At 42.7% G+C, this 21,112-nt stretch overlaps 1 protein-coding gene across 1 annotated transcript in view; it reads left to right on the top strand.

Annotated features, from left to right (window-relative positions):
- Positions 1-2,867: 2,867 nt before the first annotated feature.
- Positions 2,868-21,112, top strand: part of LOC311105095 (protein FAM13B-like) — an 85,642-nt gene continuing 67,397 nt past the window's right edge. The window contains exon 1 of the mRNA XM_084147096.1: positions 2,868-3,072. The gene's annotated coding sequence lies outside the window, so the exon portion shown is untranslated. The remainder of the gene's footprint in view (positions 3,073-21,112) is intronic.

The following is a 21,112-nucleotide window of genomic DNA, read 5'->3' as shown; positions in this document are numbered from 1 at the left end:
TTCTGTCTGGCTTAACTGCCTCCACCCACTGCAAGGCCAACGGTATGGCCATCAGCTCCGCTGTATATACAGCCAGATGATCTGTAATACGTTTTCTGACTTCCACCCCACACATCTGCACTACAAATGCTGACCCAGTACGTCCTGTCCTTGGATCTTTTGAACCCTCTGTGTAAATGGCCACAAAATCCTGATACACAGTTTCCAGACTGGATCAACCCCCTCCCTATCTTTCTGTAGTCTCTCCAACACTTCTAGATCAACTACTGGAGGCGGGAGTAGCCATGGTGGATTTACAGAAATAACTACCGTTGGACTAAACTCCCTTCCATACAGTCCCATCTCCTTCGCCTGGGTATTACCCACCCACCCAAAGCTTGTGTTCGGTCTTCGCTCATGTTCCCAGCATGCCTGTAAAATACCTTTCGCAGGATGAAACACCCCATGTCCTTGTAGGTTGACCCAATAATTCATTGCCAGCTGCTGTCTCCTAATCTGCAACGGCATATCCCCCATCTCCACCTGTAGTGCAGCCACTGGGGACGTCCGAAACGCCCCACTACATATTCTGAGTCCTTGCCCCTGTATGACATCTAGCCTTTCCATTGAGGTCCGGGCTGCCGACCCATATGCTATACTTCCATAGTCCATTAGAGTAAACATCATTGATCATCATTGAGAACAACAGAGGATTAATTCCCTGCGGTGTACCATTATCCACCAAGTAGCTGCCTGATAAAGACTTCCCCACCCTCACCTGGATAGACCTTCCATACAGGAAGTCCTTTTTCCAGGTGTACATTCTTCCTCCTACCCCCATAATATCAAGCTTGATTAACAACCCCTCCTTCCACATCATATCATATGCCTTCTCCACATCAAAAAAGACAGCTACAACAGTCTCCTTGTTCACCTGAGCCTTCCTGACCTCTGCTTCTAAGCAGAGCACTGGATCCATAGTTCCCCTACCCTTCCTGAACCCACTCTGATATGGCGTTACTAGCCCTCTGCTCTCCAGGAAGTACGTTAGCCTCTCCATAATCATACGTTCCATAATCTTACATACAAGTGATGTTAAAGCTATTGGCCGATAGCTTGTTGGCTTCGTTGGATCCTTCCCGGGCTTCCAGATTGGTACCACTACTGCCTCTTTCCAACTGCCTGGTAGTTTCCCCTCCTCCCACACTGTACAACACCAATACCTTATCCAGTGCCTCATCACTAAGATGGGCCAACATAACATAGCACACCTCATCTTTCCCAGGTGAAGTTAACCCACCCTTACCTATTGCTCTTTTCACCTCTGCCCTGGTAAATGGTGCACTCAACGCATCATTTACATCCTCCCTCCTTTCCAGCACTTATTTTCAGTGTATCTCAGACAGGACCCTACACACAGAGAGAGCACACACGATTGCCTTGTATTTACATTTACATTTTAGTCATTTAGCAGACGCTCTTATCCAGAGCGACTTCCAGAGCGACTCCAGAGCGACTTACAGTTAGTGAATACATATATATATATTTTTTATACTGGCCCCCCGTGGGAAACGAACCCACAACCCTGGCGTTGCAAACGCCATGCTCTATCAACTGAGCTACATCCCTGCCGGCCATTCCCTCCCCTACCCTGGACGACGCTGGGCCAATTGTGCGCCGCCCATGAGTCTCCCGGTCGCGGCCGGCTGCGACATAGCCTGGATTCGAACCAGGATCTCTAGTGGCACAGTTAGCACTGCGATGGTATCACACTGCAACTTTGCATTTCTAGAAATGCAGAGATGTATTCATCACAAACACTGTTTTCTAAATTGAATTTTGTGGCTACCAATCTCAAATAATAAACAAACAATGGAACAGTTTGCCATTTACCTCTGATAAGGACACTGAAGAAGAACGCATTGAGATTATGGTTGTTGTTGTTTTATTGATCAGGGCCACAACAGCAAAAACAATCTATTATTTATCCCAGTGGATGGCGCACAAACTCTTTCTATCCGATCAAAAATATTACATTTCAAATCCAAGATACACAGTCTGTATCAAATAAAGTCATCTTTGGTTTGTAATCATGTCATGTCGAATCTATTGATCGAAGATATTCAGGATGGAACAGTCTGAAAAGTGAAACCTTTTCGCGTGAAGTGACAAGTACATTTTTATGAAATAGCAAGCTATTTGCGTGGTTCAGTTGGTAGAGCATGGCGCTTGCAATGCCAGGTTGGTGGGTTCTAGTACGAAATTATATGCACTCACTACTGTAAAAAGCTCTGGATATGGTCGTCTGCTAAATGAAAAAATATAATGATTATTTTCAGGCCATGTTTTAATTTGTTAAAAATGATATGTGAACGGCTGCAATCGTATAAATAGACAATTTGATACTTGAGTATTTATTCATATGGCAGATTATTTATTAGGCATTACTGTATGTACAGCTGTTAAACATTCAGGTTGTCTGAACTGTGACTGTCTCTTCAAAATATGTAATGGCAAAATATAGCTAGCTATTATATATTCTGCATATGAGTCGGGTACAATGATGTCAGTGTATATGACATTCAGATGATGGCGCTTGCTTTCTACTAGAGATGTGAGATGCGATGTGGATGGATGAGGAAGTTTTTCATTTGGTTGTCTGGTGGTGCACCTGGGTGATATTCATTAGAGCACAACGTAGAAAAACGTTTTTAAAAATGTGCACGGAAAACGAAAACAAGCTGTTTTTATTGGACAAGTTCATGTAGTCCCTTCCTGTTTTAGTAATTTTTCTTTCGTTTAGTGCCTTATGAATATAAACCTGTGCGATGGGGGAGAGGCGGGGACAACGTTTGGCAGCTTCATCTCTTGTGGGTGTGAGCTGAGACGTTCTAGAAACGAGCTGCGAACGGCATCTGAATTTTAACAAACAGGAACCGAATTGTTTTCAAATAGCTGGCTATGTTATCGACATTGTTTGATTGTTAATATCTGTTTCATTTTGATCAAATTTGTCGTCCGTTAAGACGTCAATTAAACACTCAAAACGAGAATTGATGGTTCTTGCTCTCCGTTCCTGTTGGATTTGACCTGGTAGGTGCACAACATTTCCTTGCCAGTTTAGCTAACGTCGTTAGCATGCTAGCTTACATTTCCTAATTATTTGTACATGTATTTTTAGCTGTTTGTTTGACTAAGTAATTGCATTATTCTCAAGTCACATCCACAGGCTGTGTGATGGTTATGAATTTGACAAAACGCCTAGCTAAACATGTTCATTGTTTTCATTTAACCCATTGCCAATAATTTTTTGCTAGCTAGCTAACGTTGGCAAGCTTGGAAAAGCAGCTTTCGCTAGTTAGCTAGCTAACTTAAAGGGGAATGGAAACACTAACGTTAAGCTTTAGAACACCAGCTAACTGTAACTGTAAATCGCCATATTGGCATTGTTGCATAATCGGTAGGAGAGTTGGAATACCTGAATTTACTGAGACCATGACCTCTGCGTACATTAATGAGCATACGTTGCTGGTGTCAAACCATATATGAAAATATAATACATATTTTGAAAGCTGAGAAACGGCCCTTTAAAATGATGACATGTAATAGCCAGTGCTATACTTGTGCAGGAGCTTTCATCTTTCCAAGTCGGTCCATTAGACTGTTCACCGAAATTCACAAATTAGAACTCAGATTATTCACTGTTAAGGGTTTATACACATTTTCCATGACTTCTCCATGACTTTTAACTACATTTGCATGACTATTATTAGTATAGCCTACATGAAAAATTAAGATTATCGACACTGGAAGGCTGCTGTGTCTGATCCCATGTTGACCTACCATCTCCTGCCGTTGTGCCCTTGATCAAGGCACTTAACCGCTCACAAAGTAGAACTGCATTGTTAGTCACAGGTTGTCAACATGTGGTCAACCCCCCCATCTGGAGAGCTCCTGGGTGTGCAGGCTTTTGATCCAGCCCTGAAACACCCAAGTCTGCTTATCAAGGTCCTGTTGAGCAGCTGATGTTTAGGCTGCAATGTCTTTAGACCAGGGCTTGAACAAAAGCCTACACACCCAGTAGCTATCCTGGAGGATGGTTGCCACCCTTGATATAAAATACTGCAACATTACAACCAAATACTGTTGTCTTTATAAAATTATTCCCTCATTCAATAAATCAGGGATCAAATGGATAAGGTAGGCTATGTCAAAGCAAGGTATCTAACTAGACACGTTTATATATATATATATAGCTCAAATATTCATGTTTCAGGGGAGATCTATGCACAGTAAGTTATTTGTCAATTAGGCTATTCTTTGAATATTTTTAACATTGTCGCAGTTACATTGCCACTGTTTAATAGAGGGAAATCCCATCTTTCCAAAGTTGCGGTGCAGGTGGAAAGGCGACAACAACATTAATGCTTAGCTATAGTTAACTAGCAAGATAACTGCTCCAAGTTGTATGTTTTGAATTGGCTATCTAGTTATTGGCTATCTGTCTGTCATTATTTTATACCTGCTGCTGAAATGTCTCTCCTGCCCACTGGCACACACACAGCACACACAGACACTGAAGGCTCATTCCGATAATGGCTGATACTGAATGTAGATTTTTAAGTGATTGATCATATTTAAAAGTGTGCCTTCATGAATGACATTAACAAAAATTATGCAACTAATTTCCATGACTTTTCATGACCTTACAAACTCTAATTTAACAACTTGGAACAGCGCATGATGCGCATTCAGACTGGCGAATTTTCAATCTGTGCAATCTCAAACAGCCTACTGTCACGCACAGATTCACAGACTAGCGGCAAATAGACGTGAACAAAGTAGAATCAGGAAATGAATGCCCACTCTCCATTTTTATTCAATGTAGAGCCCGCCTTCATTCCGTTTTGATCAACCTTTTTTGCCTCTGTGTGTGAATCTGGGCCGGCGATAGGTTACTTTGTTTTATAGAGGAGCCGGTACGCAATTCCCCCAAAATTAGAAGTGCCGGTACAGCGCTCAGGCCCAAGTCACTGGTAATAGCACCACATCAATCAAATGGTAATCAGTCAAGAAAAAACACCTGTGAAAATGTGTATCTTATATGCTTTTTTCCCCTAACAAGTGCCATTTACACAACATCCTAATGCAGGGGTTCTCAAAGTGGGGTCTGAGGTAGTGCACGGGGTCCGCGGCCAGATCTAAAAAAATCTATAAATAACCTTTCCTTTTAAAAAAATGAATATTGCTAAGAGATTAAACAACTTTTGCCCAAGGGATCAGTGGAATAAGTTTAAAGTGTGTAGTATACTGAACAAAAATCTAAATGCAACAATTTCAAAGATTTTACTGAGTTCAGTTCATATTAGGAAATCGGTCAATTTAAATAAATTCATTAGGCCCTAATCAATGAATTTCACATGACTGGGAATACACATATGCATCTGTTGGTCGCAGATAACCTTAAAAAAAAAAAGTAGGGGTGTTGATCAGAAAACCAGTCAATATCTGGTGTGACTACCTTTTGCCTCATGCAGCGCGACACATCTCCTTCGCATAGAGTTAATCAGGCTGTTGATTGTGGCCTGTGGAATGTTGTCCCATTCCTCTTCAATGGCTGTGCGAAGTTGCTGGATATTGGCGGGAACTGGAAGATGCTGTCGTACATGTCAATCCAGAGCATCCCAAACATGGAAGAACTGGGACATTTTCAGCTTTCAGGAATTGTGTACAGATCCTTGCGACATGGGGCCGTACATGATCAATTAACATAAGCTGATGGTGGCTGATGAATGGCACGACAATGGGCCTCAGGATCTCGTCACAGTATCTCAGTGCATTCAAATTGCCATCGATAAAATGCAATTGTGTTCATTGCCTGTCGCTTATGCTTGCCCATACCATAACCCCACCACCACCATGGGGCATTCTGTTCACAACGTTGACATCAGCAAACCGCTCGCCCACACAACACCATACACGTGGTCTGCGGTTGTGAGGCCGGTTGGACATACTGCCAAATTCTCTAAAACAACTTTGGAGGCGGCTTATGGTATAGAAATTAACATTCAATTCTCTGGCCACAGCTCTGGTGGACATTCCTTCAGTCAGCATACCAATTACATGCTCCCTCAACTTGAGACATCTGTGGCAATCTGCACATTTTAGAGTGGCCTTTTATTGTGTAATGATCATGCTGTTTAATCAGCTTCTTGATATGCCACACCTGTCAGGTGGATGGATTGTCTTGGCAAAGGAGAAATGCTCACTAACAGGGATGTAAACAAATTTGTGGACAATTTGAGAGAGAGAAGATTTTTGTGCGTATTGAACATTTCTGGAATCTTTTATTTCAGCTCATGAAACATGGGACCAACACTTTGTGTTCATATTTTTGTTCAGTTTACAATACAATGTAATATTATTAATCTACAATTTATGTTCTTAACCCTGGGCAACAAGGTCCTGGGAGACTCACAGGGATATTGGTATCCACAGTACTCCACCAATTATACATTTTTCAACTCAAAACTATTCCCCCAAAATGTTTTGTATTTTTTTTGTACATTCTCATTCACACCTGAAAACAAAGTTACATCATGCTATCATAACCGTAACATTATATACAACATTCATCTCAGGAATGTAATCAAAATTGAACTGGAATTACAAAATATTATAAGAATAAGACAATTGGCTTTTACAACTTCAATTGTTATTGCATACATTCCACTAAGCCTATAGCCTAATAACTATTTGGTTGCACCCGCTATAACATCTGCTAAACTGTGTATGGACCAATAAACTTTGATTTGATTTGAATACAGGAAGAGTCAGAATGGGAACAAATTAAAAGCTTGCAAGAAAAGGGAAAAGACCAATGACAATCTGAGGTACTGGGTGAAGACTAGGATTCCCTTTGCTAGTAGCTATGTATGGTATGTATATCTATGTCTGTGTCATGTGAGGGTGTGATTGTCCCTCAGCCCTGTTGCAGCCTCAGCAGCATGTTGTCCAGTCTCTCCAGCCCCTGCCTATCCTTGTCACCGTGGGGGCAGCTATTGACTGCCTGGCTCACAGGAGACATGTCTATAGTGTCGTCCTCCTCACAAAGGTCTGAGAGCTGACATCCACCACAGTGTCCTACAGACAGAGTGAGTATTTTAAAAAACATAGACCAAATGTGTATATATAGGCCTAATACATCATTCACAGTTACTTTCCAGTCAAAAAGATGAAGTGAGAGGGACCAGCATCACATGGTGGCTCCAACTTCCTCCAGCTCCTCCATTTCAATCTCATCCCCTTCGTCCTCGTCTTCCCCAAGTAGCGATGACTCTTCAGCACAGAATAAAAGGGAATCATGAATGGAAGGGAATTGTACAAGTTATCAATCGGTTTGCAAGGCGACAAAGTTACATTTTATTATCCAACGTTTTTCATTTGAGAACATGTAACATAATGTTATATCTGATAGTCCGTAACTGAAATAATATGTAATGTATGCATGTAAGTAGCTGTCATGAACCAGCTATACCAGGATAGTTTAGTTACCAAGCTGACTACCAGCCTGAGCTTTCAAAAGTCATTATAGATAGCTATATCATTTTTGTTGTTGGACATGAAATCAGCTCAAAAGTATTTTTTGTTGTTGTTGGGGAATCTGGTCTGAAGTATTCCCACACATAAATAGAGGGGCACATATGTGATCATATCCCAGTGGAAACCAGATTTGAAATGATTCTGTTCTGTTTGGGATTCATCCGCTCACGGACCAATCGTCCCAACGCTAAATGTAATTGTAATTGAGGACCCCTGTCATAAGGGTTTTGCTTCAGGCTTAGGCTACATGAATTCTTGCAATCAACAGCCAGCAGGCTTACTATTGTTAGGAATCATAGCTATCACAGATAAAAATACATAATATATCTAGCTATGTAGTTAGCTACAGTGAGGGAAAAAAGTATTTGATCCCCTGCTGATTTTGTACATTTGCCCACTGACAAAGAAATGATCAGTCTATAATTTTAATGGTAGGTTTATTTGAACAGTGAGAGACAGAATAACAACAAAAAAATCCAGAAAAACGCATGTCAAAAATGTTATAAATTGATTTGCAATTTAATGAGGGAAATAAGTATTTGACTCCCTCTCAATCAGAAAGATTTCTGGCTCCCAGGGGTCTTTTATACAGGTAACGAGCTGAGATTAGGAGCACACTCTTAAAGGGAGTGCTCCTAATCTCAGCTTGTTACCTGTATAAAAGACATCTGTCCACAGAAGCAATCAATCAATCAAATTCCAAACTCTCCACCATGGCCAAGACCAAAGAGCTCTCCAAGGATGTCAGGGACAAGATTGTAGACCTACACAAGGCTGGAATGGGCTACAAGACCATCGCCAAGCAGCTTGGTGAGAAGGTGACAACAGTTGGTGCGATTATTCGCAAATGGAAGAAACATAAAAGAACTGTCAATCTCCCTCGGCCTGGGGCTCCATGCAAGATCTCACCTCGTGGAGTTGCAATGATCATGAGAACGGTGAGGAATCAGCCCAGAACTACACGGGAGGATCTTGTCAATGATCTCAAGGCAGCTGGGACCATAGTCACCAAGAAAACAATTGGTAACACACTACGCCGTGAAGGACTGAAATCCTGCAGCGTCCGCAAGGTCCCCCTGCTCAAGAAAGCACATATACAGGGCCGTCTGAAGTTTGCCAATGAACATCTGAATGATTCAGAGGAGAACTGGGTGAAAGTGTTGTGGTCAGATGAGACCAAAATCGAGCTCTTTGGTATCAACTCAACTCGCTGTGTTTGGAGGAGGAGGAATGCTGCCTATGACCCCAAGAACACCATCCCCACTGTCAAACATGGGGGTGTTTTTCTGCTAAGGGGACAGGACAACTTCACCGCATCAAAGGGACCATGTACCGTCAAATCTTGGGTGAGAACCTCCTTCCCTCAGCCAGGGCATTGAAAATGGGTTGTGGATGGGTATTTCAGCATGACAATGACCCAAAACACAAGGCCAAGGCAACAAAGGAGTGGCTCAAGAAGAAGCACATTAAGGTCCTGGAGTGGCCTAGCCAGTCTCCAGACCTTAATCCCATAGAAAATCTGTGGAGGGAGCTGAAGGTTCGAGTTGCCAAACGTCAGCCTCGAAACCTTAATGACTTGGAGAAGATCTGCAAAGAGGAGTGGAACAAAATCCCCCCTGAGATGTGTGCAAACCTGGTGGCCAACTACAAGAAACATCTGACCTCTGTGATTGCCAACAAGGGTTTTGCCACCAAGTACTAAGTCATGTTTTGCAGAGGGTTGGCGATGGTCTTGTAGCCCATTCCAGCCTTGTGTAGGTCTACAATCTTGTTTTGCAAATGCTTATTTCCCTCATCAAAATGCAAATCAATTTATAACATTTTTGACATGCGTTTTTCTGGATTTTTTTGTTTTTATTCTGTCTCTCACTGTTCAAATAAACCTACCATTAAAATTATAGACTGATCATGTCTTTGTCAGTGGGCAAACTTACAAAATCAGCAGGGGATCAAATACTTTTTTCCCTCACTGTAGCTATATAATAATTACTGTAGCTTGTCTACTCGCCTTGTTATCAATTTCATTTCACAGACTCCTCAATCTGAAAAAATACTCAAATGTACATATTATAATTACCAACATTTTTATTGTTGTCCTGATCTCAATGACAGAGCTGTCAAAGTTGTGAGAAACCTTTCAGGTCCAGTAGAGGTGAGGCACCTCCCAGTGGCAGCATTCCCTTTCAGTATCCACGCCAAAACTCACATTGGCGTCAGTCGTTACTATGGAAATTCAAGATGGCGCTACCAAACCTCTAATAAACGTTGTTCAAGATCAAAATACTAAAAATATAGATGTTTCTGTTACAAGCACATGTTTAGTATTAGTGGATTGAAAACATCTTTGCTCAGCTTTACTTCCTGAAGTGTTTCCGTTCCCCTTTAACAACCTAAGTTGAAAATCTACTAACCACCACTATCATCAGCCCTTCCAGAGATCGCTAGCTACGTTTCATTTTGGTTTCGTGTTTAGTATTCATTTTAACATTAGACATAGCTATGACATGACCACAACGTGGATTTGTGAGAAAACGAAAATGCACAAATACCAATTTTTTTATTGCACGGTGGATGCCTGAAATATGATGGAATGGTCTCTCAGAATAGTCTGCAGGCAACACAAGTCTCCCACATCCAACAATAATATTTAGCTTAAAATTCAATGTTGTCATGTCCTCTGGTCTGCAATTACATTTTCTTTGGAGTAATCAATGCCAGGTCTCCCCATCCAACAAGAATTTCTAGCTTCAAATGCAATGCTGTCATGTCCCCTGCTCTTTTGTCTTGCCCATTCACCCGCTGAATGGCACACATACGTAATCCATGTCTCAATCGTCTCAAGGCTTAAAAATCCTTCTTTAACCTGTCTCCTCCCCTTCATCTACACTGATTGAAGTGGATTTAACAAGTAACATCAATAAGGGATCATAGCTTTCACCTGGTCAGTCTATGTCAGTGTATGAGGGATGCAAAGGTGGACAGCAGCAGTGATGCTTTGATGATGAACAGATATAACTAGGCCATGTCCATGCTGGTGCTATTGATTCTACTATTTAGTGCTGGATTACATTTTAGGCCTAAGCTTTTGGATTTTGGTTATGAATGAGCAACTTTTTTTAGTGGCTATTAAAAGTAATACCAGTGTTTAACTGCCTTCTATGTTACTGAATGTCGTCTCCTCTTCGATTACTTCAGACTGACAGACAGTTAATGAGAGTTTTATCAGCAGGAATGTTTTTTATTGTTCCTTAGCAATTGAAGAATGGCAGGAATGGAAAATCAAGTCACTGAGTGCACAGACTCTTGCCGTGTGAGATTGTTGTTGCTAGAGGATTGTTTTGTAATGGAAACGGGCCAAGCATAACCAAATCAGGTCAGATTCCCTGACGAGCCTAGGACAGAACGTACAAAAGGCCTGAAACCGATGAGCGTGAAACTAACCTGCTAACCCCAGAGGTTCTCGCAAAATAAAAAGGCGAGCGTTAGAATAACTTGGCTTCTTGGGGCCCCTGCCTGGGTAGGCCTATATCCAATGGGGTACAGGCCTATCTTGTGATCAGATGCGTTGAGATAACCTGTACTTTAAGCCTGCTGGTATGTGTCTCTGTTCAGATTACCACAGCCTAAATCGTCTGTCTATCAGGCCAGGGGATTTCTCTGCTTGGTGAGCTCTCCTCCTGGTCTTGGAGTTGGCACTCCTTTCCATTGCCATCCCTGATGGACAGTCGTGAACCAGGTGGTGCACCAGTATTAATTTTCTCCTCCACATACTGTAGCTGTTTTTGCCTGTCTTGTGAATGTTTATCAGTTTGTGTTGAGTGAAAGTGTTCCTACACTACCGTTCAAAAGTTTTAGAACACCTACTCATTCAAGGGTTTTTCTTAATTTTTTACTATTTTCTACATTGTAGAATAATAGTGAAGACATCAAAACTATGAAATAACACATGGAATCATGTAATAACCCAAAAAGTGTTAAACAAATCAAAATATATTTTATATTTGAGATTCTTCAAATAGCCACCCTTTGCCTTGATGACAGCTTTGCACACTCTTGGCATTCTCTCAACCAGCTTCACCTGGAATGCTTTTCCAACAGTCTTGAAGGAGTTTCCACATATGCTGAGCATTTGTTGGCTGCTTTTCCTTCACTTTCCGGTCCGACTCATCCCAAACCATCTCAATTTGGTTTAGGTCGGGGGATTGTGGAAGCCAGGTCATCTGATGCAGCACTCCATCACTCTCCTTCTTGGTAAAATAGCCGTTACACAGCCTGGAGGTGTGTTGGGTCATTGTCCTGTTGAAAAACAAATGATAGTCCCACTAAGCCCAAACCAGATGGGATGGTGTATCGCTGCAGAATGCTGTGGTAGCCATGCTGGCTGGTTTAGTGTGCCTTGAATTCAGACATTGTCACCATTTATTTGGGCTACAATTTCTGAGGCTGGTAACTCTAATGAACTTATCCTCTGCAGCAGAGGTAACTCTGGGTCTTCCATTCCTGTGGCGGTCCTCATGAGTGCCAGTTTCATCATAGCGCTTGATGGTTTTTGCAACTGCACTTAAAGAAACATTCAAAGTTCTTGAAATTTTCCGTGTATGTCTTAAAGATGGACTGTCATTTATCTTTTCTTATTTGAGCTGTTCTTGCCATAATATGGATTTACCAAATAGGGCTATCTTCTGTATACCCCCCCCCCACCACCACCACCACCACCACCTTGTCACAACACAACTGATTGGCTCAAACGCATTAAGAAGGAACGAAATTCCACAAATTAACTTTTAACAAGGCACTACTACACACCTCCAGGCTGTGTAACGGCTATTTTACCAAGAAGGAGAGTGATGGAGTGCTGCATCAGATGACCTGGCTTCCACAATCCCCCGACCTAAACCAAATTGAGATGGTTTGGGATGAGTCGGACCGGAAAGTGAAGGAAAAGCAGCCAACAAATGCTCAGCATATGTGGAAACTCCTTCAAGACTGTTGGAAAAGCATTCCAGGTGAAGCTGGTTGAGAGAATGCCAAGAGTGTGCAAAGCTGTCATCAAGGCAAAGGGTGGCTATTTGAAGAATCTCAAATATAAAATATATTTTGATTTGTTTAACACTTTTTGGGTTATTACATGATTCCATGTGTTATTTCATAGTTTTGATGTCTTCACTATTATTCTACAATGTAGAAAATAGTAAAAATTAAGAAAAACCCATGAATGAGTAGGTGTTCTAAAACTTTTGACCGGTAGTGTATGTCTTTAGGCTTATATCATGTAGTGATTACTAGGCCCATGAAATAAGTTATTTTGATTGTTTAGCTTTATGAGTGAAATGTTAGAAAACCTGATGTAATGTTTGATATTATCTAATGTCTGTAGGCAAGGGAGTGTTTGGCAGCACAAGATGAACATGTTGGGACGAAGCACCATCTGATAACAGCTATATTGAGGCCAGTTTGTTTCCTGTTGATTGAGTGGAGAGAGCAGTGGAGATGACGGCACAGGATCCCACTATGTATGAAACACAGCAGAGCTCCAAGCCTTCTGGACTGGTAGGATCCAAAGCTTGGGAGTCAAGTCCCCTCTTTGGCACCGGACCCAATGCTTCTTTGATACTCTTAGGGGGCGACTTCAATTTAAGTGTTTTGTCAATTCAGAAAATTACTTTACTTTAAAGTATTCCCATCTAGAAAATTCTGGATGTTTTTAAAGTTTGTTTCAAATTATTCTCCTGTTCTATCTTGATTTAGTGTAGTTAAAATGGAATGATCCCAGCACTGCTCCTTGAGATGGATTCTGTTGTAACATTCCAGACTTTGATCTGCCTAGTGTTATGGTAACTGCCTCTTGTCATGATGACTCATGCCTTGGTGAGGCACTTACCATTATTACAATTCAGTTGTTACTTCCTTTGAGCCCTCTCAGCAAAGGAGGGAGCTTCTGTCTGCAACGTCATTCGGATGTGTATTTTTGTCATTGTCTTGTTTTTAGTAGGCTCAGGCGAGGTTAGGGTAATTTCATGGAATATACATTTTTTGTTGTTGTGCACTGGTATGGAAATTTCCATTTGCGACAGGTGAGAAAGTCGATGCTAAATCAGTAATCAGAATGTCATTGTCTAAGGCAAGCAGCCCAACACGGCTAAGGCACAGGCATTTCATGTCTACACCCACACCTCAAGCCTTCACAGATGGCTGACATCCGTATCAAATATGGAAATTGTATGCAAATGCAACAATATATGGTTAGCTCTGCCCATGCTCAGACAGTAAGATGGCATTGTGACTGTGTGAGACATTGCAGTAGCCAGAAGGCACACTAGGTCCTAACTGAATGTCTGTTTCCATATGCTTACTTAGTAAGATCTACAAAACAATAGATTGCCAACTTGTATACATGTACGTCAGCGCTGTAACCTGGAACTTACATATAGGTGCTGATTCAGTGAGAACACTATGATAGGAATGAGAAGGGCTTGTTATTTAAACCAGAGGCCAGGGTGGCAGAGAGGAAAAGGGTATAGGCTGTGTTTACACAGGTAGCCCAATTCTGATATTTTTTCCACTAATTGGTATTTTGACCGATCAGATCAGCTCTTAAAAAGTTCTGATGTGAAAATATGTGATTGGTCAAAAGACCAATTAGTGGAAAAAAGATCAGAATTGGCCTACCTGTGTAAACACAACCTCTACCCTTTTCCTCTCTGCCACCTTGGCCTCTGGTTTAAATAACAAGCCCTTCTCATTCCTATTCCTTAAAGTATCTAATTATTAATGAATAACGTCATGGGAGGATCAGGCAACTGCTGTGTCAAGGGCAACAGTAGCATAGCATCCCTGGCCCATCCCTACTACCCCCTGTTGTATCTCGTTGTATCTCTCTCTCTACCTATATTATTGACACTCAGTTAGAAAAAAGGAGGCCATTAGCAAAAATAGTTCAACCTCAGGAAGCACATTGGGGTCAACTGTAGTGTTGACATTGCTGACAGGGTCTCTCTGTCAAAGTCCTCCTAACCTACAGTGGCGTGCGAAAGTATTCACCCCCCTTGGCATTTTTCCTATTTTGTTGCCTTATAGAGACATACCCCCCCCAAAGCCAATACTTTGTAGAGCCACCTTTTGCAGCAATTACGGCTGCAAGTCTCTTGGGGTATGTCTCTATAAGCTTGGCACATCTAGCCACTGGGATTTTTGCCCATTCTTCAAGGCAAAACTGCTCCAGCTCCTTCAAGTTGGATGGGTTCAGTTGGTGTACAGCAATCTTTAAGTCATACCACAGATTCTCAATTGGACATTTAAATGTTTCCCGTTAAACCACTTCAGTGTTGCTTTAGCAGTAGGCTTAGGGTCATTGTCCTGCTGGAAGGTGAACCTCCGTCCCAGTCTCAAATCTCTGGAAGACTGAAACAACAGGTTTCCCTCAAGAATTTCCCTGTATTTAGCGCCATCCATCATTCCTTCAATTCTGACCAGTTTCCCAGTCCCTGCCGATGGAAAAACATCCCCACAGCATGATGCTGCCACCACCATGCTTCACTGTTGGGATGGTGTTCTCGGGGTGATGAGAGGTGTTGGGTTTGCGCCAGACATAGCGTTTTCCTTGATGGCCAAAAAGCTTAATTTTAGTCTCATCTGACCAGAGTACCATCTTCCATATGTTTGGGGAGTCTCCCACATGCCTTTTGGTGAACACCAAACGTGTTAGCTTATTTTTTTCTTTAAGCAATGGCTTTTTTATGGTCACTCTTCCGTAAAGCCCAGCTCTGTGGAGTGTACGGCTTAAAGTGGTCCTATGGACAGATACTCTAATCTCCGCTGTGGAGCTTTGCAGCTCCTTCAGGGTTATCTTTGGTCTCTTTGTTGCCTCTCTGATTACTGCCCTCCTTTCCTGGTCCATGAGTTTTGGTGGGCGGCCCTCTCTTGGCAGGTTTGTTGTGGTGCCATATTCTTTCAATTGTTTTATAATGGATTTAATGGTGCTCCGTGGGATGTTTAAAGTTTCTGATATTTTTTTATAACCCAACCCTGATCTGTACTTCTCCACAACTTTGTCCCTGACCTGTTTGGAGAGCTCCTTGGTCTTCATGGTGCCGCTTGCTTGGTGGTGCCCCTTGCTTAGTGATGTTGCAGACTCTGGGGCCTTTCAGAACAGGTGTATATATACTGAGGTAATGTGACACAGGTGGACTTTATTTAACTAATTATGTGACTTCTGTAGGTAATTTGTTGCACCAGATCTTATTTAGTGGCTTCATAGCATAGGGGGTGAATACATTTGCACGCACCACTTTTCCGTTATTAATTTTTTAGAATTTTTTGAAATAAGTTATTTTTTTCATTTCACTTCACCAATTTTGACTATTTTGTGTATGTCCATTACATGAAATCCAAATAAAAATCTATTTAAATTAGAGGTTGTAATGCAACAAAATAGGAAAAACACCAAGGGGATGAATACTTTTGCAAGGCACTGCATATCCTTCTCCCCTCCTCCCTCCATTCAATACCACACTGCCCTGTTGTGAAATCTGTTTCTCAGTAATGTCAATATGTCAACCTCTCCTGTTGTCTTACATGCCAGTATCACTGAGAGATTAGGTGAGGCAGTACTTTGCAGTCACCTCAGCCCTACAATAGAAAGTCTGGCGAGGTGAAAGTCAATGACTTGGGTGTGTTTTAGTCATCATACCTTGTCTCCATTGTGCTCTCTACTTGCTTTCAACACATAATCCCTCCATCACTTCTGGAGATCAGATTAGAGAAAATCACATGGTGGTGTTTGAACAAGGTAACAATAGTGTAATGGAATGGAACTCAAGTTGCAATGCAGTCGTGAGCTTCTCAAATGACCATAACCTTTAAAACTCCCAGGATTTCTGCAGATTAAGTGCAAAGATTCAGATTTTTTAGTTTGTTGATATGTCATTAGCATTAGTGATGATGATGTTTAGTTGTTGAAAAGACCTAAGTGAGACTGCTGCTGCTAGGCCTGGCAAATGAGATGCAGAACCAGACAGAAATAAGGCACCAGCTCATTGCCTGGTGGTTCTGTTCTGTCTGGCCGGCTCTGCTCAGCCCAGTCAAAGCTCTTCTCTGTCCTGGCACCCCAATGGTGCTACCAGCTTCCCCCTGAAGCTAGGACAGCAGAGTCCCTGCCCAGCTTCCGAAAACGTCTGTGACCCTTGCCTAATTAAAAGCACATCTGATTGAGGAAGAACATGCTGCCTGGAGATGGCTGTGGAAATCGCACACTGTAATAAGACCACATTGAGTGGCCAAGCAAAGGCTTCATAGAGGTTGGTGACAAAGGGTGCATCCCAAATCGCACCCTATTCCCTATATAGTGCACTACCCTATGGACCTTGGTCAAATGTCGTGTACTACATAGGGAATAGTGTGCTATTTGGGACACAGACGAGATGTCACATCGCTTCCCTTTAGAAAGTCAGAATGTCCATCACACCATGACACTGACTCGAGCTGGGAGTGGGAACTTCATCTGGGTTTGTTAAAAACATATGACACCAGCCTGATTTAGGATTAATAGATCAAATGACGCTAGCCTGATTTGGGGTTAATAGATCACATGACGCTAGCCTGATTTGGGGTTAATAGATCACATGACGCTAGCCTGATTTAGGATTAATAGATCATATGACACTAGCCTGATTTAGGGTTAATAGATCATATGACACTAGCCTGATTTAAGGTTAATAGATCATATGACACTAGCCTGATTTAGGATTAATAGATCATATGACACTAGCCTGATTTAGGGTTAATAGATCATATGACGCTAGTCTGATTTTAGGGTTAATAGATCTGTCTTATAAAGATGTTACTGCACAGTGCACTTAATGGCACTCAAAAATCTCTACTATCTCCCCAGAGAAGGCAGCTCTTACTTAGCCGACGGGCAAGAACAGCATGTAGTTAGCGTAGCTTTGTTTCGCTTGAAAGACTCCTGAGCTGAGGAATCGTTTGGAGGTCCATGAGACAGGCCAGTATGCACATCTTCCAGTTCCACCATCTAGCTACACTAGCCTAATTAGGAAGAAGCCTTGCTCAACTGGACTCTAACATAGCTGTCTCCCACGGGCACACGCATGTGGATAGCTTCTGGATGAAATGTCCGGATTAGGCTATTCTCTAGAATACTAACGGTATGCTTTGTGTGGGATAACTGGAATATCTTCATTTATTGTATTTTTTTATGAAAATGTTGGTAATTAGCCAAATTGTCATAAGTTTGTGGAACTACATTTCTTTTGAACCATCTCGTTTAGCCTCAGCTCAAACTTTCGTCGCCATTACCAGCTGTTGTCTTAGCTCTCTCGAATAACACCTGTGACTGCTTTATGCCTCTCTCCCATGTCAATATGCCTTGCCTATTGCTGTTTCGGTTAGTTCTAACTGTACTTTTTCAATGTAGAGCCCCCAGTCCTGCTCAACCTGTCTCAGATAGCTCCTTTGTCCCACCCCCCATACACGCGGAGACCAGCTCAATCAGTGCCTCCAGTGATGCTATCTCTTTCATCTTTACCCAATGCTTAGGTTTACCTCCACTGTACTCATATCCTTCCATATTCTTGTCTGTACATAATGCTCTGAATCTATTCTACAACACCCGGAAATCTGCCCCTTTTTTTCTCTGTACCCAACGCACTAGAAGACCAGTTCTTAAAGCCTTTAGCCATATCCTTATTCTACTCCTCCTCTGTTCCTCTGGTGATGTAGAGGTTAACCCAGGCCCTGTAGCCCCTAGTATCACTCCTGCTCCCCAGGCGCTATCATTTGTTCACTTCTGTAACCGCAAAAGCCTTTGTTTCTTGCATGTTAACATCAGAAGCCTCCTCCCTAAGTTTGAGTTATTCACTGCGTTAGCACACTCCGCCAACCCTGATGTTCTAGCAGTGTCTGAATCCTGGCTTAGGAAGGCCACCAAAGATTCTGAAATGTCCTTTCCCAACTACAACATTTTCTGTCTAGATAGAACTGCCAAAGGGGGCGGAGTTGCAATCTACTGTAGAGCGAGCCTGCAGAGCTCTATCATACTATCCAGGTCTGTGCCCAAACAGTTTGAGCTCCTACTTCTAAAAATCCACCTTTTCAGAAATAAGTCTCTCACTGTTGCCGCTTGCTACAGACCCCCCTCAGCCCCCAGCTGTGCCCTGAACACCATATGTGAATTGATTGCCCCTCCATCTATCCTCAGAGTTCGTATTGCTTGGTGACCTAAACTGGGATATGCTTAACACCTCGGCCATCCTACAATCTAAACTAGATGCCCTCGATCTCACACAAATTATCAAGGAACCTACCAGGTACAACCCTAAATCCGTAAACATGGGCACCCTTATAGATATCATCCTGACTAATTTACCCTCTAAATACACCTCCGCTGTCTTCAACCAGGATCTCAGCGATCACTGCCTCATTGCCTGCGTCCATAATGGGTCCGCGGTCAAACGACCACCCCTCATCACTGTCAAACGCTCCCTAAAACACTTCAGCGAGCAGGCCTTTCTAATTGACCTGGCCCGGGTATCCTGGATGGATATTGACCTCATTCCATCAGTAGAGGATGCCTGGTTGTTCTTTAAAAGTGCTTTCCTCTCCATCTTAAATAAGCATGCCCCATTCAAAAAAATTCAGAACTAAGAACAGATATAGTCCCTGGTTCACCCCAGACTTGACTGCCCTTCACCAGCACAAAAACATCCTGTGGCGTACTGCATTAGCATCGAACAGCCCCCGCGATATACAACTTTTCACGGAAGTCAGGAACCAATATACACAATCAGAAATTTGCATCCTGTAGCACTAACTCCAAAAAGTTTTGGGACACTGTAAAGTCCATGGAGAATAAGAGCACCTCTAGGAAACACTGTCACTACCGATAAATCTACGATAATCGAACATTTCAACAAGCATTTTTCTACGGCTGGCCGTGCTTTCCACCTGGCTACCCCTACCCCGGCCACCAGCTCTGCACCCTCCGCTGCAACATGCCCTCCCCCCGCTTCTCCTTCACTCAAATTCAGATAGCTGATGTTCTGAAAGAGCTGTGAAATCTGGACCCCTACAAATCAGCTGGGCTAGACAATCTGGACCCTTTCTTTCTAAAATTAGCTGCCGAAATTGTCACAACCCCTATTACCAGCCTGTTCAACCTCTCTTTCGTATCGTCTGAGATCCCCAGAGATTGGAAAGCTGCTGCGGTCATCCCCCTCTTCAAAGGGGGTGACACTCTAGATCCAAACTGTTACAGACCTATATCCATCCTGCCTTTCGAAAGTATTTGAAAGCCAAGTTAACAAACAGATCACCGACCATTTCTCCGCTATGCAATCTGGTTTCCGAGCTGGTCATGGGTGTACCTCAGCCACGCTCAAGGTCCTAAACGATATAATAACCGCGATCGATAAAAGACAGTACTGTGCAGCCGTCTTCATCGACCTGGCCAAGGCTTTTGACTCTGTCAATCACTGCATTCTTATTGGCAGACTAAATAGCCTTGGTTTCTCAAATGACTGCCTCGCCTTGTTCAACAACTACTTCTCAGATAGAGTCCAATGTGTCAAATCGGAGGGCCTGTTATCTGGACCTCTGGCAGTCTCTATGGGGGTGCCATGGGTTCAATTCTCGGGCCGACTCTATTCTCTGTGTATATCAATGATGTCGCTCTTGCTGCTGGTGACTCTCAGATCCACCTCTATGCAGAAGGCGGCAGGTAGCTTAGTGGTTAAGAGCGTTGTGCCAGTAACCGAAAGGTCGCTGGTTCTAATCCCCGAGCCGACTAGGTGAAAAGTCTGTCTACGTACCCTTGAGCAAGGCACTTAACCCTAATTGCTCCTGTAAGTCGCTCTGGATAAGAGCGTCTGCTAAATGACTAAAATCTAAATCTAAGACACCATTTTGTATACATCTTCATTGGACACTGTGTTAACAAACCTCCAAACGAGCTTCAATGCCATACAACACTCCTTCCGTGGCCTCCAACTGCTCTTAAACGCTAGTAAAACTAAATGCATGCTCTTCAATCGAACGCTGCTTGCACCCGCCTGCCCGACTAGAATCACTACTCTCGGCGGGTCTGACTTAGAATATGTGGACAACTACAAATACCTAGGTGTCTGGTTAGACCGTAAACTCTCCTTCCAGACTCACATTAAGCATCTCCAATCCAAAGTTAAATCTAGAATCGGCTTCCTATTTCGCAACAAAGCCTCCTTCACTCATGCTGCTAAACATGCCCTCGTAAAACGGACTATCCTACCGATCCTTGACTTCGGCGATGTCATTTACAAAATAGCTTCCAACACTCTACTCAGCAAATTGGATGTAGTCTATCACAGTGCCATCCGTTTTGTCACCAAAGCCCCATATACAACTCACCATTGTGACCTGTACGCTCTCGTTGGCTGGCCCTCACTACATATTCGTCGCCAAACCCACTGGCTCCAGGTCATCTAATAATCACTTCTAGGCAAATCCCCGCCTTATCTTAGCTCATTGGTCACCATAGCAA

Source organism: Coregonus lavaretus, assembly GCF_964263955.1.
Source record: "Coregonus lavaretus genome assembly, chromosome: 29".
Lineage (NCBI taxonomy): Eukaryota > Metazoa > Chordata > Actinopteri > Salmoniformes > Salmonidae > Coregonus > Coregonus lavaretus.
The sequence above is the reverse complement of the archived record's forward strand: the minus strand, read 5'-3'. Positions and strand labels throughout refer to the sequence as shown.